The sequence below is a fragment of the Typopeltis vanoorti genome, chromosome 11, assembly GCF_054136105.1.
Source record: "Typopeltis vanoorti isolate ZY-2024b chromosome 11, IOZ_Tvanoo_1.0, whole genome shotgun sequence".
NCBI classification, from domain to species: Eukaryota; Metazoa; Arthropoda; class Arachnida; order Uropygi; family Thelyphonidae; genus Typopeltis; species Typopeltis vanoorti.
In genome coordinates this window covers 10,750,644-10,768,927 of record NC_143559.1, presented here as the reverse complement: position 1 = coordinate 10,768,927, position 18,284 = coordinate 10,750,644, and the positions used below count along the sequence as shown (strand labels likewise).

The following is an 18,284-nucleotide window of genomic DNA, read 5'->3' as shown; positions in this document are numbered from 1 at the left end:
ATAAATCTGTTTTCCTATCGTGAATAAACTACGTTAAGGAAAATGTCAGCGTCTGTGATAAATATTTGAACTTTGGGGTGAGAGAAGGATACGCCATATCTTGATCGGATTAAGAGACCGATGAATCCCATATATGGCACGCTTAGGAAGAAGTCCCACCCAATCTGTATACTTCCAAGATATTTCAAGAATTTCAGCCTTTAATTTTATTCTAATTTGAACAGAATATAACGAAATAACATGCAAGTTTCGATTTACATGAAAAACCTGTATTAATTATTTGAAACGAATTGCATTAAATTATTTATTTATTTTAAATTTTTAATTCAATATTGAACCTTATTTGGATTTCATTCTATATTGAATTAAAAAAATTTTTAATTCAATATAGAATGATAATTTGTTTTCAAAACCCAGTCAAATAAAATGGTGGATTGCTTAAAAATTTAATGGCTGTGATAATTAAAATATGGTGATTATAGTCAATGTGCTAACAATCAACCTGCAACGTTCGTACCAATTAACTATTATTGTAGTTAGTATTCTTAATGGTGCATTTAGAAATACTGCAAAAATCAGTTAAGATCTTTTTTAAAGTGTCATTTCTAAGATTAATAAGTATTAAGTATTCTCATCAAGAACTGTGTTCATGGAATAAAAAAAAAGGAAAAGTAAGCAGATGCATAAGAAGGCTTAGAGTGATTACGCATACTTTCAATTCCAGACGGGATATTAGCATTAAGAAACACGGTAAACGTCCTTATTTTATTAAAAAAAAAAAGGGGGGGGGGTTAATCCCGCTTTTAAACGACTCCTCTTTGTCTCGATCACTCGCAAAATCCTTAACAGATCGAGGAATCTAATTTTCTGCGCCATTTGTTAGTACAGAATAAATACCGGCGATCGTCCAAACAACGGTCGATAACCCCAATTCTGAACATCCTGAGATAATTGCAAGAAGGAGAGAACATAGAAGACGTATGTCAAACGATTTCCTTTAATGCACGGTAAACGGAATGTACGATTTACTTCGGAAAACCCATTTCTCGTGAGCAGATGAAAGAGTCCATTGTGAGAGGAGCGCGTTTAACTTCTGCCCAGAAGCGCAAGGCGAGGCCATCGCGTTTGTGGTGAGGTCACAAATACTGTCATCACAAATACTGTCTGTGGATCTTCCGACGGAGATCCTCGGACTGCGTGGCCCTTGCATTGTGGTGGAAAATTGGATAGCATTAATTAACTCTTTGTTGTTGTTCTGTACATGAAGACAAACCGAAATTCCCTTTTGGGAAGTTAGCATTGCTGTACACCTGGCTGGATAACCGCATGGACATTGAGTGGAGGTAAGGTCGATTGGGCACTGACTGCATCTTTTATTTGTCTTTAGTCCTAAAACATAAATGATTTTCAATCCACGGAAACCAACCATTCACGTCACATTAAAATACCTATCGTACCATTATTTGGACCAAATATTTGTTGCAGTTTCTTACACTGGAATTTAAGAGTACGAGATGGACACATTAAATTACCGTATAAGAAATTGTTCTGGTCCTCTTCAGTCATTGCTATTCAAATTGTAGATAGATAAGAGTTCTGCTTTCTAATACCACAAGTACCAACTTACTGGAATTGGATGGAGTCCACTTAAACCAGAAATCCTTGTCTAACTAGTCAAATCTTAATGGTCAGAGCCACTCAGCTTACCAACTTGAAAATCGCATCTCTTTCATTACAAGATGTGCCCTCACGTGCCAGGGCTGAAGATCTCTGGCTTTTTAGTAGCAGTAGCTATAATCGCTCTGATCCGAAAATTAACCCTTTTCGCGGATGTAATGAAAGAAGATTCTGTTAAGGCTAAGCGACCATCGTTTCTTGTTAATGATAGTACGAAGTCTTTCGAAATGGTTGCTTAAAATTCTACTGCTAAGATTACTAATAATTATATTATTATTATGGTCGCGAAAGACTAGCCGTACAGTGCATTAAGTAAATCCCCGATTTACTAATGCGGAGGTTTTATTTCTGTTTATTTATTTATCCTCATTTTTTCAGGCCAGGAAAGTGACGTAAGGGTGAAATCGCTCTGCCACGAAGAGTCTGTCGTTAGGAATCCGGTTACACAGCTCAGTTTGGGGCGTGTTTGTTCAATAGTAAGTTAATAGTTTTCCCACTTTCTGTTGCGTTTTTTTTTTTTTTTTAATTCTTCCTCTTAATGTCTGTTATAAGTTAATTTTATAACTAACTTGCAGTAATATAATCTATATTTAATGTCAGTAGGGATTCAGAATTTGGTCCTTGCACTTAATTTATAACCAGTGTATGCACATATTCAGTAGCATCTCATGAGAAATATGAAGAGCTTCAACCTTTTTTGATATAACCTCACTTCTCTTTCTCTGTTCTTGCATAGCGCAAAGAGATGATTACTCTGTTGGGTGTTGATCAAACCACTACACTGCTATTAACAAACAGTTTAAGACGAATTATTTATGAAATACTAATGAAGAAACCAGTTGTGATACATCGGAAACAGTTGGATTCTGCTTTTTCTAAAGCTAAGATATAGTTTTCAAATTCGTCATAAGCCAGCTTTTGAGTGAATATCACCGCTGAGAAAAAATATTTCGGTTACCACATTGGTTTGCTGCTACAAAATTGCGTTAGTAGCGAAAGCAAGTCTTCACGTGTGCCTGGAAATAATAATCAGCGAAGCAATCGCTGTTTGGAGTGCAAGAAGTCCGAAATGGTCTTACCAAATTAAGAATTGTTGAATGCGAGATTATTCACACGTGTTTGAAAATTTCAGAAAGCGACTCGTCCAAATATTTCTTCTGAATCCGTCGGGAAAGCGACATCTTATAAATCGGCAGCTGCCCAACTTTACCACCCACTTGTGAGAGAGCGAATTTACATATAGACATACTGTGATCGCTTTATCGGGAAACCTCCTGCACGTATTGAGGAAGTTATTAATTTTTTTTTAAATTGTCAGTATTTTTGAGTTTAATGATAGGTCGAGAGTAAGGTAACACAATATTCTAAGACCAAAAAAAAAAAAAAGTATTAAATCGCCTAAAACGTGCGTAGCGAATCATTCCAACACCACCTTCCGCTTCCATATGTCACGAGGCAACAAAGGAAAAAATGGCAAACGAACCAGTGTCGCCCTCTGTGGGAAATCAAATAATTCATTAAAAAACTCTGCAGTCTCATATATGTAAGAGTGGGACAAATAATAACACTTTCTGTTGTCAGGGTAACAGCTCTACAACAATTGGAACAGTTGTGCGTTAATGGTTTTTGCGTGTATTTTAAGAAATTTGTTGTTTTGTGTTTACTTTCGTAAGTGTATTAACAGCTCCGCTTTGCTGGGCGGATTTTAATGAAATATTTGATTTTAGATCATTCGTAAAATATGGCGGTGTTTGTTGAAACTTAGTGTTTTTCGAGAAGAAGAAATGATACATATTTTATATTTCAGATGACAATAATTAAGCTATTTAAAGTAAAAAAGGAATTCAGGTTCAACTGCTATGATTACGAAATCTCCGGCTTAATTGGCCGAGTGATTACGGTCTCGGGTTACCAACCAGTAGGCTGCTGGTTCGCATCCCGACATAGCCACGATTGTCTGTGATTGTTTTAAGATGGGAGATGAATTTCATCGCTTGTAGGTGACCATCTTCTTGCTTGCTTGCTGCAGGCCTGAAGTGATCTGGGGAAAAAAAAAAAAAGAAAGGAAAAAAAATTGTATTTGTTCTCTAAACCAGGATTTCCGAATTATGTAAGAAATACTTTAAAAATCTGTAAAATATTAAAAAAAATCCCGATCCGTCGCCGTACTGATGTACCATAGGTTTACAATGATTTGTCGGTCACTTAAAAAATGAGCGACACTACTATCTTTAAATTTAACACTATTAAAGACATAACAGAAGAGCGTGCAATACGAGGACCCCATGTATTCCACGAAGGTTGTTATGATAGAATTGTTTCCAGAACTCTTTTGCACTTGAATATTTCAATCTTTGCATTTCACGAAAGGAAACAAATCTCGTGTACACATTACGGCACAGCGGAAAGTGAGAAATGTATTTCGTTGCATTTTAAAGATTTAAATGCTTGTGGGATTGTGCTTATAAAACGTTTATATGTTTTAAATATAAATTGTATGTTATTATTTAGCATACAATTTATATTTAGAAAACAGCCTCAAAATTATCCATCTTTCTCACGTTTACGCGCGTATATTAAAAGGGATCCTCCACATATTATGTTTGTATTTCGCATTTTTTCGGCTACTCCACTCTTGTTGAGATTCTTTTTTTTCTGTATCCAGCGTTCCCTGTGAAGCATTTTCTTTAACATCTCCGAAATGACGTAGTCTTCTTTTTTGGCTCTCAAGTGAGATACGCCAGTAAATACTCGGTGATGAGAATTGTATGTTGTTGCTTATTTCTTTTGCTGTACATTAAGGGATATAATCTCTCTCTCACACACGCGTGCGCACGCACAAACACATTAAATTCATAAAAAGTTAAGGCAGTGTTTCAGACATTCATTTTATTTGTCATGTTGGCGTACAGCGATATCAAAGTAACTTTAGATTGCCACCCGAACATTTTATCCAGATGCGTAATAAATTACTTTAATGAAAGAAAACCCTATTTGAATGAAGCTTAGATTGCTGAATAAACACCATTGAATGGTTGGAATTATAGAATGTTTCACGGGATGAAAATCTTGATTTTCGTGAACGAAAATAAATAAAATCTAACTCCGGATGAAATCGACCTTGGGAGGGGGGGGGGATTCCTATATGCTTCCTCCTATCGCATGCCTACGCTGTGTTGTTATGGCTATTTCACATTTGTTAATCACATTCATCCAGCCATACCTCAAAAATCATTTGCTGCGAATGAAGACTTTAAATACGTCTGTTGAGAGTGTTCTTGAAAGCTTTCACCGGATCAAAATAAGAATACACTGAAACACACCTTTACGTTCACAGAGCTCTCACGTTTCTCCATAACGTTTATCCCCCTTAAGATGTAATGAAACTTGGAATGGGGGTGAAAAATGTAGCGTTTCCTTCTCGGCAATTTCTATGGCATTGGGGAACTTAATCAGTCGCTTCAGGATGTTGTATCAGATATTGCGATCTGATATCAACTGATTTGCTGTGTGTTTATTGAAATGTTATTCTCTAGGCCAAATATTCCTGTTATGTCTATTATTAACTATAAAAAGAGACAATACTAGATTATACTTTCTATATTGCTTAAAGTCGTAGAAGAGAGGTTGTACTGACCAGTTTACCCTTGAAAGTATTAAATTCCTCCTTTATCTTATTATAAGCCGATGACTGCTATTTGATTCCAGTCCTATACAGTAATTCAGTGTGCGTTCAAAGTAATTTGTAACAAGTTTGACTGCCTGCAATCTAGAAAGGTCATAGGTCAGGTGGCGCATTTACAAAGTTTTCATCTTTAGATAATTAAAAAAAAAATAATAAATATTTTCATGTGCGTCTGTTTCTTCAATAATAAATCACAAAATTAATGACATACAAAAAATTGCATCTAATTGTGTTGTTCTTCTTTGTTATATAATTATATCTAAAACTAAATGAATGAATTTCTTCATTGCATTTAACTGTACGAGGTATTTAAATCTCACTGCAAGCTAACTCCAAATGAAAATATCATTCAGTTGCAGTTGGACAAAAAAAGTATGATTACAAGAAATAAATTTTATGGCGTTTCTCTCTCTGAAGAAGTGCCATAAAACCGAGAACTGTATTTGAGATGAGTTAAGAAGAGATCGTCTTATGGAGCAAGAATAATCAGTATGAAATGTCCTGATTGCTCGTACTGCAAATTTTCGCTTTTTTTTTTTTTTTTTACTTTTAATCCAGCATCTATAAGAGAACATCGTCTTTTTTATGGGCTGCAATCCAGTCGGTACCCTAATTACCACTCCTCTCTCTCCAAACAAGAACATTTTATCACATATCTAAGCCTTTGTATGCTCTATCAGTTCGAAGATGATCTGGAAAGAGATTTCTTTTTTTCCCCTTCATCCTGTCCTTAAGAATCATTCTAACAGGTAATCCGGTCACGCGTATCTAAGTTTCTTTTTTTTTATCTTCTGAGTTGCCATAAGCGTTTCTTAAGAAAGCCTTGCTAGCGTTAAATGCCATCGGTTTATTTTCTTCGAGTAAAAAGGCAAGGAGCCTTTTAAAGTACAGGTTTGCAGTTTGCACAGCGCTGATGGTTATTAAATGGAAAATGGAAAGACATAACCCATAATAAATGGGAGGTGTGCTTCATCGCATTGTAGTGATGTGTGTGTGTGTGCGCGGTATCTAAATGTACGAAAGTTCATTTAGAATGCGTGAGATCATATTTTTATATTTGTTGTATACACACCGTCCTTATATTTTGAGTACTTTAAAACTTATAAGGTAGACAAATCGTTTTTTGTTAATTTTCTTGCTTCATTAATTATGCTATCCAAGAGAAAAGGTCTGCTAATAAAAATTTCTTCGTCCAGTTAATAAACATTACTGTATAAGGAATGATACGAACGAAAATCAAACAAGATTATGATACTAATGTGCTAGAATATTTTCTTTGATTTTGATCGCTTTTATTGTTACATGGAAAGGATGCCATTAAAATCGAATCGATGTAAAAATATTAATCTCCGCAAAAGTGCAAACGAGAAGGTTCCACTGGGAGGCATGTTTGAGAAATTTCAAGAGAACCCTAGTCAATGATTTTCTGTTTATGTAACAGTGGAAACAACCAGCACTGCGCTTTTAACATTGAAGCCGAATCACAAAAGGAGAAAGAAAAGATTCTTATATTTTCTTCCCAATACATAATTTTGGATCCTGAAGAAATTATTATGATTGTTTACTTGAAATAGCATCGAATAATGCATTATTACCTACATAATTGAAGTCTACCATTAAAGAAAGGGAAATATAACCATTCATGTGTGTGTCTATATATATAACAATATTTGTTCAAATACGCTCTCTCGGTGAGAGCTTTTCAGAAGTTGAAGTAATCGGTTTGAGGATGGGAACGTTTTTCACTGGCTACTCTGGCTAGAAGAAAACTCAGTTTACATACATTATACAGCGGCATCACAACGTCATAAGTTTCTTTTTTTTTGTGAAGTAACCAATCAGTGAAGAACTGAATTTTCTCTAATTTAACAATTGTGAAAGGTTTTTATTTTATCAACAAACCACAGCACATCATCATAGAGAACATCCGATACTCATCACATACCAGACCAAACTGTATGACGAATCCCATAGGCATTAAAAGTAACCGAGCTAGGGTTGCAAAAACAGCACGAGGCACCAATAGCCAGTTGTAGCAGCTATTGGGGAATCCAACAAGAAGTTGACTCGGTATGTGCTCGTATCAAAATAATACAGATTGCTTTATCTGTAAAACAGTGATCAACACAAGTTTTATCGGTATCTTGATAGATACGGATTACTTTATCTCAGCCTTTCCTGTTCGTGTGGATTATGTAACTCTTCTTGCAGTCGATTTCTTCAATTCATGTGAACATCCGATATCTATCTACCCAGGTATAAGAGTCAGGTACCGTGAAAATCTTAGTTACTGGGATTGCATTGGTATGGGCTCTCTCTGTTTATTAGTTTCAAAATTGAATACATTCAAAGTGAAGAGTTGCGTTATTTTAAAAACACTCGCAGAATAATATGAGAACAGTAATAAACGGAAATTGATATTAGCTACTAAGTAGAAATGGATGGGCAGCTTTAATGTTTAAACATAGGATATTGAAACAGTACTCTGTGCAAAATATGCATTTAAATAGTTTACAAATATCGAAATCGATCGAAGGATGACTCTGACTTGCAGTCTTTCTTCTTCCCTCTTAATAACACCAATGCTTCCCCATTTTCTTAGGCCGCTGCACTCTTCCCAAAAGTCAACATAAGGTGCATGTGTGCCCTATCGAATAGCTCAAGCACCGAGTTATTAAACGACGCACACTTAACGTTTTTTTTTTTTTTTTTTTTTTACTTACAGAGGCGAAGAGGAATCCGTCAAACGATATATCGGTCTGTTAACCCACCATTTTGTTCCAGCAAAAAGTCGGTTGTATAGCTTTAAAGTGGCATTCTCTTCTGCATACCTTTTTTTTATGCTCTTAGCATGCATGAGCAGTAGTAGCCCTTTGCTTTTCGTTCTCTCAGGACAACGTTGGCCTTTTCCTACATTATTTCTTCATTGTGTGTGTGTGGCGGAGTGTACTACAAGGACACACCAGACGTAGATTACCATATACGTCAATTTCTTTGTTTGTTTGATATCGCGAAGTAGTGGAGCATCATCTGCACTTCACGTCTCGCCCATCCGGGTGTTATTTACTGTCACATGTATATATGTATAGAAATAAACTCCGCCGTCGTGAATTTTCGAATGACTGTTTACGTTTCCTGGATGCCGTTTGATCCGTAAGTGTAAAGTACAGGAAACGTTCTACACAGCTGGTTGATTATGCCGTGAAGTGGCTCCGGGGAGATAAATAAAAATTCGGAGAGGGGGACAGGAAAAGCGAAATGGGAGAAGTGTTGAGATCACGAAAGGGACTTCGGATGTTTTCTGAATGTAAAGTATTGTTGTCAGAGTGGATGTTTGCTCTTGTCAGAGATAAAAGAAATGCTAGCATCAGTGTTTCTTAAACGGGGGTTCGCGGAGTTGATGCACTTGGAAATGAGAGTTAGAAAGCCTGTGCTGTTATTAGTATCTGACACGCAAGAAATGCTGTGCTGCTTCTCAGTTAATCTTTTCATATAAAAAATGGAAAAGCGTTTGGAAAACTTTAAGTTAGTTCCGTTTGCCTGATTAGGAAGTGCTCAAATTCGAAAAAAGTTTACGTTAAACTGGGTTACGATGGAGCATTCCTTCGTTATTAATTAACGAGCTGTAGCTCTGTTATAGTGCGTAGTTAAGGGTGTATGCAATGATTCCTGTTGTGTTGTTAGTTGATAATCGTTGTATATGCTGTTTATGAAGCTCTGCAACAACAAGACGCCGTTTTTCCTTCATTACGATGATTAATAAATAAATATAAACGCCGAATAATACTGTTCATAGTAACAGCGCATCGCCCTCCTTTAGTACGAAGATAAAAAAAAAAAAGAAAGAAGGCATGAACAGTGGTAATCAGAGAACTCTCTTTGATAATTTGTAAATCGCGTGTATTTCCTCCGTTAGGATTGCTTAATTACCAGTTGGGCTCCCATCTTCAACTGTAAACATTTCGGTGCAGTTTAGAGTGCGGTTTTGTTATGTGAATGGATTACTAAAACGTAACTGAGTAGGCATTAACGGGCGTTGCAGAAGGTAGTTGTGAAAAGACTTAAGAAAGCGACAAAGTAATCAAAATTCTTAAATAAAATATTTCTCATAATTGCACATAATCTCAATGAAATAGTTCAATTTTTTTTCTTATTGTTTTGAAAAATTAAAAAAATAATGGTTATTCAAACAGCGATTTATCGTCTCTAAGTAGATAGCAGTTTCCACATAACAGGTGGGGGTATAAATAAATAAAATAGTACTGAAGGTGCAAAGCTTCGAATTGTATAAGTCAGTTTGGATGCATTGGGAAAATCAGCTTAAAGAAATACTGATCTGAATTCCATATTAAATAATACGGATCTAAGCAGCGTCAATCTTTATATTATCTATCATATTATTCTTGTTTACTTAACACTACAGATGCCCAAAACCACTTCAACAGCTTAGGAGAACCGCAGAAATATTTGGACTAAAAAGAAACTCCAAAAAAACAAAGATATTAAAACATCAGATAGATGAGCGCATCTATATATAAATCAAAATGACCATCTTGAAGAAGTAGAGGACTTTGTATACCTTGAATCACACATCTCAGATTCCTTAACAAACATTAAAACAAGAAAACAGAAAGCACTGCAGTTCCAGAGAAGTCTGAATAAAGTATGGAAGTCGCGCCTCATCTCAAAAGACGAAGATTTGTCTTTACAAGTGCACCAGCCAGTCTATCTTTTTGTACGGCTCCAGACCTGGAACATCTCAACAAAAGCATCGACCAATAGTACAAATAGCTTTGGAACTACTTGTCTAGGAAATATCCTGGATTACTCCTGGGATGACCACATTCCCAACTCTACAATATTAGATGAAACCCAGCAAGGTCCTCTAGTCAGCACTGTTCAAAGAAACCAAATAAAATGGCTCGGCCACTAACTTAGACATCCACCCTCTGTATCCTTTGATGCTCTGGTCCTCTACGCCCTTACAGATGCAAAAAGAAAAAGCGGCAGATCCCGAACTCCATATTAGAAATACATCAGCAATATTCTCCCCGTTTCCCCCAACTCTCTGCATCAGAGATCCGTCAATTAGCATATGACAAAGAAGCCTGATTTTCCTTCACGTCATAACAACCTCCAAGTCCTATCTTAGTGTACACACACTACTTATTTGTTTTGATTGGTTTCCCTATCTATAATTGTAAAATTATAAATAAATGATCATGATGACTTAACACCCGAAAATTATGAACATGTAGTGATTGTGAAAATAATCAAAACTCCGACTGCTGCTAAGTTCAACAATCTGCCTCCACGTGCACACCGGAATCGATAATTAATTGAAGAATTCTGTACATGCAGATAAAGTCTAAGCTTCCCTTACCTACATCGGCATCATCTTTTTCAATTTTACGTTTTTCTGTTTAATAAGACTGTCAGAAGTATCTCAGACTTTAACAATCTGTTGAAGGGGGGGGGTGCATAATGACGTATCAGCATATTGAGGAAGGGCCTGGCTGTCACTGGAGGTAATGTCCTCCCTGTAATTAATAGCAATTGTTACCAGGACACGTCAGTCGTCTTGAATGAACAAATATCGATTAATTAACGATGTGCGGGGTGAGGGAACTAGACTGGACGTGCGCGGAGCATTAAGTTATCTACCTGTCATGCCTGTCATTCTACCTGAATTACATGGAACGCCAGTAAGACACTAACGAAAGGGCTGGATTACAGGACAAGCCACGTTTTATGGAAAACTAATAATTTATCCATGACAGTGACAATCGGGCAGGGAGGACACGGTCTTCCCATAATCCACCTGCGCTTTTATATACGGTGGTTGTCAGCGGCGATCTGATAGGCACATTGCGGGGTTCATTTTGTTCTTGCGATGGTTTCACGGAGAGTATCTTTGCTCTTAGCAGAAAACATCAGCGGTATACAAAACGACCTTTATGATTACAAAATAAATGACGCAAGATTTATAAGGGAAAAAAAAATCCGAAATCTAGTATTAACTGGAGTAAGCTCCAGTGAGCATCGTACAGAAGGAACAGACAAAAGTATTGTTTTCACCAATGGAAATAATAGAATTACGGTCATTCAACTACCATTTGTTATAAAGCACGCATGAAAGTTTTCATTCTGTTTATCTTTAAGCTTGCTTTTATTATAAGCTCCATTTGATATTGCCTCCGGTAAACATAAGATGTTCATTAAACAAAAGCATACACAAGCAGAAATTTCAATCTACTTCAGATCCATTATCTTCTAGAACTGGGAGTGACAGTAATACGAAGGGTTTGCTTTTTTATGTCTTAAAAATAGACCGGCAACTGAATGTGATCATTATTTAAGAGAACGCTTATTCACCCCGATATTCATTAGGCTGCCCTTCGTCATTTAGAGTGGAATGAGAGGCACATTCACTTGCCAAATTATTTTATGACCCGAAATTACTGTTTTCATTACAGAAGTGTTTTTGTGCTGCGCCCTAAATAAGTCGTTAGAAAATGAAAATATTGCAAAATGAAATAATGAGTGAAAGAATATAAAATGAGAAACTTTTATTGTAAAATATTTTCAAGAATTGAATGATTAGGTTACAATGCTAATTTAAAAATTAGTTTCTTACGTAACTGGCAAAAAAAAAGGAAAAAAAAAACTTTCTTACGATTTGTAGATGCGTCAATATTATTCGCAGTCTGAGAAGACTGTTACAGTGAACAGGCACCATTCTGGAGTTACCACAGTAACTCGAATTTTATGTAGCCAGGATATAGACCCCTTAGCTCAGTTGCCATAGACGAGCGTTTGGTCTAAAAGACCTGGTTCGAACTGCGTTTGACCTTTATTAGGTATTTTGAATCAAATGGTGAGTTGACCAATTTCATATGGCGGTGGAGGGTTTTCCTCTCGGAAACTCGGGTTTCTCATCCCTCACAACAGGCAAACCTCCCCCTGGAACACACAGATCTACATCCACAGAATCTACAATACTCGCCTATAGGCCACTTTAGAATTAGAAAGTATATCAATTAAGTAAATGAATACAAGACAAGTAAAGAACAAACGATCGATTCTAAGATCATTATTTGTGTTTAATACAGTCCGAGTCTTCCTACATAAAGAAAATCTGTTTATTTTATTTTTCCTTTGGTGTAGTATTGCTCATGTGTTGGAAGACGATTCTTTTGTCTTAAAAATGCTTCCACGTAAAAAGTAACGTAAAAAATCTCCTAAAAATACTAATTAATATGCATACGTTTAATAAGCGCATATTTGCTTTATGAATGTCTTAGATGATAGATGAATTTTAACTCATTGTGCATCTCTCATAACTTTGAATTTTTTTTTTCAGTTAGGAAACCTATTCGTATAGTACATTGAATTAACGAAATGCCTCGTGTATTAACAATGCGAATCTCGTCTGTGAACAGTGATATATATACACCTGAATGCTTTTCACAAACGAGAAACTGCTGTTATCATAACTATATGAAAACAATAATGTCAGAATCTGTTGTTCTCCTCAATAAAAAAAACTTAAGTATTTTAATATTATATAAGAAGTTATACAGAATGGAGAGAAAAACAATTAGAATTTAATTATAAATGGGAAGCAAAAACTGAATACCATTGGTATAATTTTCAAGTTTATTCCTATCAGCGGAGATTTTTAGAGACGATCCATCATTCTGTGTAGCACTGTGTAAATAGCGTTTGCATCCATAGCGCTAGATCGCCTAAAGAAAAATTCTATACTTTCGATTCCATTTCTCGTCTAGACGCCCTTTTTCAAAAAAAGACCTTCATCGGCTGAGTTAGTCGACCTCTGGCAAGGGCAACTAGGGTTTATGCCTCGTTAATAAACCGAGTTTCCCCATCTAAAAAACGACCTTAAAAAGCATTGCACCATTATTTCTTTATCTCCCTCTTCTGAAAAACGTTGATAGCTTTAATCCTTCACTGATATTGATCCCAGGATCCGAGCCTTCAATGATCCCAAGATCATTGAAGGCTCAGAGAATGGAGACTGCTTTCCACCTTATGATTAAAGAAGTTCTCGTACTCCTTTTGCTAAGTATTTGAATCCGTCAATCTGATGACATAGAAATACGCGTAGCATTCCTCAGCGGGGAATGTTCTTTATTGTGTGGAAATAATTAAGAAAGACATTTTGAAATTTCCAGAAAATAGATATTTGGTGCACAAAAATTGATTTTGTACCCGATTACATTGTAAGGTATAAGAATATCTTGCATTTTGTAGCTTTATTTCATTCAAATATTTTTCGATTTTCCTTGGTCTTCCTTACTGTTTGTCAACTTTTTTTAAACATTTTTATTCTACTAAATAGCTCTTGGAGCATTCGTGCGTATTCTGCGATGGATTTTGCTGAGGTGTAGGAAATATATATATATATATATATATATATATATATAGAGAGAGAGAGAGAGAGAGAGAGAGCTTCCATTACGGTGAATACGATGACAATGTTAACACCTGTTAAAGCAGTGTTGCGTTTGATCTTTGTGAGGACGGATGGCAACTGCAAGATAACCAAATATTTGCACTGCTCTCAGGCTAAAATTTAAATGTTCTGATTTCAATCTTTGTACAGATCGGACCAGTGTTAGCGCAAAACCATATCGTATTCCTTACAGCTCTATTATTCACTGTATACACTATTAAACAACTCCCCTCAAGGCTCTTCTCCTACATTCTTGAATACTAACACTCATTTTCCTTGCTAATATCTCTGTTTTAATAGAACCAGTGCAGTGAAGTTTACTCCCCCTTTCTCAGAGCTGACGTGTCCCTGTCTTTGATTAGCTGTTCTTCCTATATTGAATACCAGAAAAGTATTCAATATAGGAAGACAAAAAAAAAGGAACAAAAGTAAATATAATATACTTCTTGTTCAATTCTCATGACTTCTCAAACCATTTGTTGAAACTCTGATCCTCACAAGAGCATTCTCGCTTCAAGGAATCAACACTGATTACGATTCATTTCATAAATAGCTACCAGAAATCACAACATCAAATATGCAAACCATATTATCTTTGATATCATAAATTAACATGGATTGATATCTTTAATATCATAGTCTATGTTAAACATTTTATAATCTGTTCAAATAATCTAAGGTACATTTTAATAACATCTTATATTAAAAGAAAACATTTGCCAACTTGGTTTTGATATTTTCTTTGTTTCTCCTCGTCTGTTCTTTTTTGTTTACTGTAACATCATCTATATGAACACGCAAGTTAAAGATGTGGTCATTCCTCTCAAGACATCTCAATGAGGGAGAGTTTCGTTCAAGAGAATTTCATATGAATATTTTGATCAATCTAAAGTTAAAGGAAAGAAGTCTGTACTTGTATTGCAGTGATACTACACAAAGTTGTTATTCTCTCATCCCGATATTAATTGTTATTCTCTCATTCCAAGTGACTATATGGAAAATTCACATTTCCATATAGTCACTTGCCATAAACCTCCTTATTTGTCTTCTGAGTATTTTAAAAACGTTACGGGTTTTAGCCGCCTTACTGCTAACATTTGTGTCCTTGACATTTGTGCACGTGGACGAATAGCCAATCTGCATTGAAACTTTTGCCAAGTCTCAGGTAACTTCAATGTGTTCCCTGATGCAGTGCTTCTATGAATAAGTTTTCTTTCATTCGTGGAAGGTTCTGTCTATTCCACAGTTAATCGATCTCTGGTGCAAATGAGTTTTTTTTTCCCCCCCAAGAAGAAACTCACTTTTTAATCAATTGCATAATCGGCCTCTTATCGAGTAAGTGTAGAAATACACTCGCTTACGCCTGCTTCTGTTTTGAAAAAAAAAAAGAAATATTATTTAAGTTAAGGGATATTACATCCCATATTGTTTCATAGCCGAATAAAAAACTCAGAGTTTCATGCCGAATATAGTAAATATATATAAAGTTCGGCGAGTCCAAGCGTAAGAAAATACCTGGATAGTGTTACAACTGACCCTTTAGGGAGTGCAACACTGAGGCAACTCATGGTAAGGGTGGAGCAAGCTCCAATCACTATTCTTGATATTTCCCCATAATGTGAAACCCAGTTCCTAGGAGCTGTATTAATAAATCTCAATAAAGGTTGTCTCAATAAAGGTTTCAACCTTTATTGAGGTCTCATCAGTGATGGCCTCAATAAAGGTTGAAACCGGTCTGGGTAGTGATCTTCTCTCACTCATAATGTCGAACAGTAATACAGCTCCTAGGAGCTGGGTTTCACATTATGGGGAAATATCAAGAATAGTGATCGGAGCTTGCTCCACCCTTACCATGAGTTGCCTCAGTGTTGCACTCCCTAAAGGGTCAGTTGTAACACTATCCAGGTATTTGCTTACGCTTGGACTCGCCGAACTTTATATATATTTACTATATTCGGCATGAAACTCTGAGTTTCTTATTCGGCTATGAAACAATATGGGATGTAATATCCCTTAACTTAAATAAGTTTATATGTCGCTGAATTGAAGCCTTTGGCTCTTCATATAATTAATAAAAGAAATCTTGTTTGAAACATTTAATATGATGTATGAATAATACTTTTATTATGTTTTTTTCATTAATTATACATATTTCAGAATTTTATTATATTGAAACAGTTTACGTATTTCTGTTCACAAAAGGTCTAATAATATTAAAGAAAACAGGAACTCTGTAAGAATCTCTGCAACAGAGATTTTTTATCATTTAGTTCAGAGAATCGCAACGAGAGGGCACTTGTAACAAAGTATTCAATATAGAACGACAAACGCAGAAACTTAGTTTTAACCTGATCTGCCAACTACATAGAATAATTATGCCGTTGTTTTCTTTGCGATTTAAGTGGGAGCAAATACGATGAAAAAAAAAATGGGAAAGAAATTCAGAGGACAAATACGACGCATTAGAAATGGGAAAGACCTTCATCAGATGGAAATAGTGGGAACGCTTATTCTTAGAATTCCAGGTGTAAAAAGTGAGTCCTCCAGTTACGACTACTAGCCTGAACTTTCATGTGAACTCGTTTAAAATACAAACATTAACGTGTTTTCATACTTTTTTCAAGCATTGCATCATGCTGTCCAATTTGTTATCAAGTGCTGTTTACGTGAACACGTACAGCTCAGTCGGTATAAACGATATCCTTTGGTTGGAAAGAGATGAGCTTTTAATCCCTTCTACGAGAACAATCTTTATTTTGGCTTTTCAGATGAAGGGGAATTAGTCGGTCTCATATAGGATGGCGAGTTTTCTCTTCGGACATCAGATTTGTCAACTGCAAAACAGTCAAACATGCACAAAGAATACCAGCCATTAACACTCATAATACACTGGCCTCGTGACTTTGATTGTTTCAGCTGTAATTACAAACAGAACAACAATCTAGATCATCGTTTCTCAAACTGTGGTACATGTACCACTAATGGTACATTACGTTATTTTTGGTAGTACAATTTTTACACAAAATATTTAAATAAATGTTCAGAAAAATATATTTTAATATTGTAATTTAATATGATAAGTTTCATTTATGAATATAAATGAATAACATAAATTTAAAATGTTTTATTCTTTGATTATAAACACTCCATTTGGGATGGATTGATTTTTAATCGGGAAATGCTTTTATGGTGGTACATATATTTTTTTGATTCTTATTTATGTGGTACAAAATTTAAGAAGTTTGAGAACCCTTGATCTAGATTATTGGACGATCATAAAGGACAGATTATCGTTGTTTTAGTTGCAGTCGTCTGCTGGGTTTCTCTCAGGAGTGATTCTGTGTGAAATAGTTGTAATTAACGTTCACATATTCCTCTTTGTGACTGCTATTCTGAAAGCACACGCAAAACATTTCAAAGAGGAATGATCCAACGCTAAGACTGGGCTGTTTTGTAATTACCAACCGAGGCTACAAGACAAGTACATTATCTACTCACTGCGGGAGTTTTACTGGCCACTTTCATGTTTTGCGGGATGAAAAATCTGCGTTCTGGGAGGAGGCAACATGACACCTCCATACGAGAATACCTCCTCTTTAGGTCTAACGCTCATAAAAGTTCTTCGCTTTCCAGTAAACATTTGAACCCAGTTTTATTTACCAACGAGAGGGCATTCTCGTTAACAAAAGATCCGTGATACTGATCCTGGAATGCATGCTCAAATTACTCAAAGCTGTAGAAATTTGCAGTAGCGTCATTCTACCATTTTCACCAAACAATATCGGCTTCCCTTAATGATCTTTTCGTCTACTGCAGTGCTTCCCAAACTTCTGGATGTCAGGGCCCCCTTTGCAAAAATTAATATATTTCACGGCCCCCCCCTCGAAAAAAAATCGTAATAGAGAGAGAGATATATATATTATTATAATATTTATTGTATTTATATTCAATACAAAACATACACAGCGAATATTGCAAAAATCAAATGCATATATTACATTTTTCGCCTCTTACCGTTTGGTTCTGAAGACGATGCGGGCTGTTCTGGTAAAATATGAAATACTGTCCTTTTTTTTTTTTCTTTTTGAGTCTCTTTCTGCTTCTTCTGATTGTTCGCGGGAATTTTTTTTTTTTTTTTTATCAGTCACTTATCCATCTCAGGGTTAAATTTTTTAACGTAGAATAGATCAAATAATATCAACACTTACCGATACTGGCACACCACAGACTGATAACATGAAATTAGTGAATATTACCTGAATAAGGGAATCCCTGGACCAGGAACATTTTTCTCTTTTGTGACTTTTCTCCCTTTAAGGTAATTAAGCCTAACGCGAAACAGACGGCAAAGGCAGGTTATTAAAACGTGCATACGATTGGTGCGGTATTAACAAAAGATCGCACAACCGAAAGATAAAAGCATAGCTGACAATTGAGTTGAAATGC

General features: G+C 35.7%; 1 protein-coding gene across 2 annotated transcripts in view; it reads left to right on the top strand.

Moving 5' to 3' along the window:
- The window catches only part of LOC150101300 (neuronal acetylcholine receptor subunit alpha-10-like), a 337,428-nt gene that overhangs the window by 174,759 nt on the left and 144,385 nt on the right, over positions 1-18,284 (top strand). Inside the window, exon 2 of one of the 2 annotated variants that reach the window (XM_090399840.1) lies at positions 2,056-2,153. The exons of the other annotated variant lie outside the window; for it this stretch is intronic. The gene's annotated coding sequence lies outside the window, so the exon portion shown is untranslated. The remainder of the gene's footprint in view (positions 1-2,055; positions 2,154-18,284) is intronic. 2 annotated transcript variants of the gene reach the window in all.